We start from the raw sequence: 5,153 nt of genomic DNA on the forward strand, positions 1-5,153 counted from the left end.
ATGTGCCTCAGACCTCGTCCCAAAGGCCATGGCCCTAGAAGATGCTTGGAGCTCTATGGAATATACGGAAATTATGGATTCATTTATTTATACAATCAGCATTTACTGACTGTGCACTCTGGGCCAGGCACGGAGGAGAGAGTATGTACTGGACAGACAAGGGCTCTGTCTTCCCGGGTTTACGTTATTGGAGGAGAGACAGACAATACACACATATGGGGCTAAACAAGATCATTCCAGATAGTGACAACTGCTCTGAGGCACATTATGCAGGGAAATGGCACAGAAAATAGTCAGCCAGGGAAGCACTTAGCTGGGGTGGTCAGAAAAAGCTTCTCTGTGGAAGCAACCCTTCGGTCGAGGTGGAATGTTGGGAAGGATCCAGCCACACGAAGACCTGGGCAAGAGGAGACATTCCAAGCAGAAGTTAGTGACTCAGCAGGGACCAGCTCTGTGGTTTCCCCATTCCTGCAAGACTGACCAGTCACCAGTCGTGGATGACGTGATCTGGTTGTTTCATTTCCCTGTGACCCTTTCTAGAAGAGGAGGAGTGTACAAGGTCTGTTTTTTCCAGAGTGTCTTTTCCTTGCAAATGGAAGGACAGTAAGTGCCTCCCAAGACCTGCAGTGACAAGATAAGAAGTAGAGCTTCATGGTAAAACCATAAAGAAGTTACTAAGGAGAGCTTAGTGGTTTTAGCGCATGGCAAAACCATAAAGAAGCTACTGAAAGAGTCCTGGAAATAGTGAGAGTCCTGACTTATAATTTTCACTCAGAGTTTCCAGGGGTTCTTTGCTTTTTTTTATAAGGACTTTCCTTTAAGCTAATCGTTTCAGCCTTGATACCTAAGGATGAGTCATGGTAGTTAACACTTCCTGACCTTTGACTTAATGCACTGGTGGCACCACATACATTTTCACCTTCTCTGACCTCTGTTAGGAATGGCTACACTCAACATCAACTAAGGAATACTTTATTCACCTATGAACATTTGCTGGGAGAAAATAGGAAATTCTCTAGATACATATATAATTCTGCATAGTGAAAGTCATGGAATGTCATTTCACTAAAAGCCATAGGCTGATTAGAAAGAATTGCCATCTGATCATTGAAAGAGCTGACTAATCTCTACTCATTTAGTCAATCATTCTTAAGTGTTATGTAGGACCTTATCTCTAGAGCCATATTCTCCTCCACCCCTTAGCTTTTTTTTTCACTCTCAGGAGCTTTGGTTAGAGGACAAGACCCTGTTCTAGTCTCCGAGAGCATGTGGACTTCATGTCAAGGCCTAACCTCATAGCAGAAGGATCTGGAGAGGCCTGGACCGAGAAGCCTCCAAGAAGCTGCCTTGGTAAACTTGCTAATTATTCATCCATATTGAAGCTGACTGAAGGAAAGGATTTAGGCAACCAAACGGCTGGCCAAACTCTTTCCTTGACCCAGGAGAATAAAGGCATTCTGCTGGTGGTCCTCTCTCCCATAGTGCTTTTGCCTACAACAAAGAGGAAAGCAAACTTTGAAGACCTTGGGCCTGTGTGCAAGAACTTTATCAGAAGGGAATTCCATAGGATGTGTTTCCTCTCTTTCTGTGTTTATAATTACCAATCATCACATTTTAATTAGAGGCCATGCTTGTATAACATGCCAGAGCTGCAGATTGCTAAGATACAGAGATGAAAACTTACATTCCTTTAAAAAGCATATATAAGATTTGGAGTTTCGTTCATGGCTCAATGGTAAAGAACTATTCTAAAGAACCAAATCCTGAGGACATGGGTTTGATCCCTGGCCTTGCTCAGTGGGTTGAGGATCCAGCGTTGCTGTGAGCTATGGTATGGGTCGCAGATGAGGCTCGGATCCTGCGTTGCTGTGGTGTAGGCTGACAGCTGCTGCTCCAATTTAACCCCTAGTCTGAATGTTTTCATATGCTGTGGGTGTGGCCCTAAAAAGACAAAAAAAAAAAAGGAAAAAAAAAGCATATATAAGATTTATATATACAGACTCACAGACATTAGATTTTAAAGGAATCTAATTCTACAGCAAATTTTCAATTTTATTTTTATTGAGGTGTAATTGATGTGTAACACTATAAATGTATTGCATACAGGTTTACAACATGATGTTTCGATATTTGTACATATTGAAAATGATCACCATAATAAATCTAGTTGACATTCATCACCAATTTTAATTCACAATAGATACTTAACATAATTAAGTAGAAGGTTTTGTCTACCTTTAAACATTGATTGCTTTAAAGTGATTTTTTTTCCTGTTTATACATCACATTTTATGCATTTCCCCAAAAATTCCTCAAATGTAACAGAAAATTCTCAAAAGAAAAGCTAACAATGAGTCCCCATGCTTGAGTAACATGCTTTCTAAAACTGAGAAAACTGAATCCACAATCTGAAGTTAGGTTACATTCATATTTAGGTAAATTTACATTTAGTTTTCACAGTTTTCATGCTACTCTGTGGCATGGCATGATCATTGAATCCATTTCATAGATGAGAACTCAGAGACCTGGAGAATTATATAATTTGCCCAAGATCTCATAGCCAGTAGGTGGTATGGCCAGGATGTCAGAGGAGGCAGTCTGGCTCCAGAATCTGAGCTGGAAGCCACCGTGCTGAGTGGTTTTATCAACATCAGGCTTCCTCTTTCCACTCTACCACCAAAATATTTGAGATTGTGTTTCTCCCAGAATATCTGGAGTGTACTGCCACACTACTGAAATATTCACTTTAAGAGTACAGATGAACTTATCTACAAAATGAAAACAGACTCACAGACATAGAGAGCAGACTTGCTGTTGCCAAGGGGGAAGGGGAGGGAGTGGAATGGACAGAGAGTTTAGGGTTAGTAGATGCAAACTATTACATTTAAATGGATAAGCAATGAGGGCCTACTGTACAGCACAGGAAATTATATCCAATCTCCCGGGATAGACCATGATGGGAAAGAATATAAAAAAAGAAAGTATATATGTTTGACTGGGTCACTTTGCTGTACAGCAGAAATTCGCACAACACTGTAAATCAACTATACTTTAATAAAAATGAAAAGATATCTGCTATTATAAATTGGCTGCTCTTTATTTTGTTTAAAAATTTATACTGCAAAAGTAATACATACTGTATACAAAAATTCAAATAATAAAAATGTGTTAAAAATTAAAAATAAAAAGCCATAGCCTGATTTTTAAAGGACTCTCCTATTACAGGTGATGAATTTGTTTCTCTAAGTCTTGTAATTTATTCCCAGTGATTATCTGATAACCTTGTTCCTTTTAGCTGCTCCCTCTCATTTGTCCTCCTTCCCTCTTTCTTACTGGCCGGGCTGCTTTTGGCAAACAATCCAAAGATTCCCTGCTGATGCTATGGCTAAAGTGTTCTCTTTCTCACCATTCTCTTGGAAGTTCTTGCAACTTGAAGATGTGTATGTTCTGTACACTTTGTAGGTTTTCTCACTACGTGAAACAAAAAAACAACCTGAGGGGCACATACAGTCAGACTACAACCAAGAAGTATCAACCATTTCTAAGTAAAGGGAATTTGCTCAAGTTTTGATGAATTAGCTGGAAATTTTTGATATTTTAGAACTGGATGCCATCTCATAAATAATCTAATTCAAGCTATTATTTTATAGATGAGAAAACAGAGACTCTAATAAATGCAGAGGACAGAAAACATACTTTGCATTAGACAGATAAAGGTTTGAATCCTGGCTCTGGATGCAAGTAGCTGGCTGTGCAATCTTGACAATTTCCCTAACCTTTCCCAACGTCGCTTGTCAGTTTCCTTTTCTGTACAATTTCAGGGATTATTGGAGTTCCTTTTCTGTCTTAGCAGGTTAAGAACCCAACTGGTATCCAGGTTTGATGCCCATGAGGATCAAACCTGATGAGGATGCAGGTTTCTTCCCCGGCCTTACTCAGTGGGTTAAGGATCTGGCATTGCCACTAGCTGTGGTGTAGGTCTCAGATGCAGTTAAGATCCCGTGTTGCTGTGGCTGTGGCATAGGCCGGCAGCTGCAGCTCTGATTCAACCCCTGGCCTGGGAACTTACATATGCCACAGGTGTGACTGTAAAAAGGAAAGAGACAAATTTCAAGGATTATTATACTTTACTCCACTGCCACTGTCATCATTCTTTATAATCTAAACCACCACAATCTCTTGCTCATTTCTGAATAGCCTCCTGGCTTTTACTCCTTATAATTTTTTCTCCATTCAGCACCCAAGGTGAACTTTCACAACGTATAAATCAGGTCATGTAGCACTTAGTCCTTCAAAGACTTTTCACTGGTTTCAGAATAAAATCCTACAAAGCCTCACATGAGCTGACCCCTATCTTTTCTAGATTCATATCTCTTCTTGGCTCTCCTCCAGCCATATAAGAAACATTTCTCTTCCTGAAAAACACAAAATTTGTCCTTGTTTGAAGGCTTTGCATTAGTCATGCCTATGACTAGGGAGCTGTTTACCTGGTACTTCCCTGGATAACTCCATCTCATTCCTCGGGTGTGAATAATCCCCCATCCGTAAGCTTACATGTTAACCTTTATATATCATTTTACTCTTTAAATTTACTCTTTAATTCTTTTATAGCATTTATCATTATCTGCAGTTATCTTGCTTTTAAAAGATGTGTTTACCTTAAATTCATCTCCTCCCAAAATACAAGGTCTTTGTGGACAAGACCCTTATTTTGCCAGAACAGCGTCTGACACACAGGAGCACTTCTCAAATGACAGATATTTTTATTTGTAACAATAATGGGCACAAATATCAAATGCTGGAGAAAAGGGAACCCTCATATGCTGTTGGTGGGAATGCGTATTGGTACAACCACTATGGAAAACAGTGTGGAGGTTCCGCAGAAAACTAAATATAGAACTAACATGATCCAGCAATCCCACTCTTGGATATATATACAGACAAAACTATCATTCAAAAAGATACATGAACTCCTATGTTCATTGCAGCACTGCTCACAATAGCCAAGACATGGAAACAACTTAAAAGTCCATCAACAGATGAATGGATTAAGAAGATGTGGTACATATCCACAATGGAATATTAGCCGTAAAAAGAACAAAATAATGCCATTTGTAGCAACATGGATTCAACTGGAGATTCTCAAAGTGAAG

This window comes from Phacochoerus africanus, chromosome 11, assembly GCF_016906955.1.
Source record: "Phacochoerus africanus isolate WHEZ1 chromosome 11, ROS_Pafr_v1, whole genome shotgun sequence".
Classification (NCBI taxonomy): domain Eukaryota; kingdom Metazoa; phylum Chordata; class Mammalia; order Artiodactyla; family Suidae; genus Phacochoerus; species Phacochoerus africanus.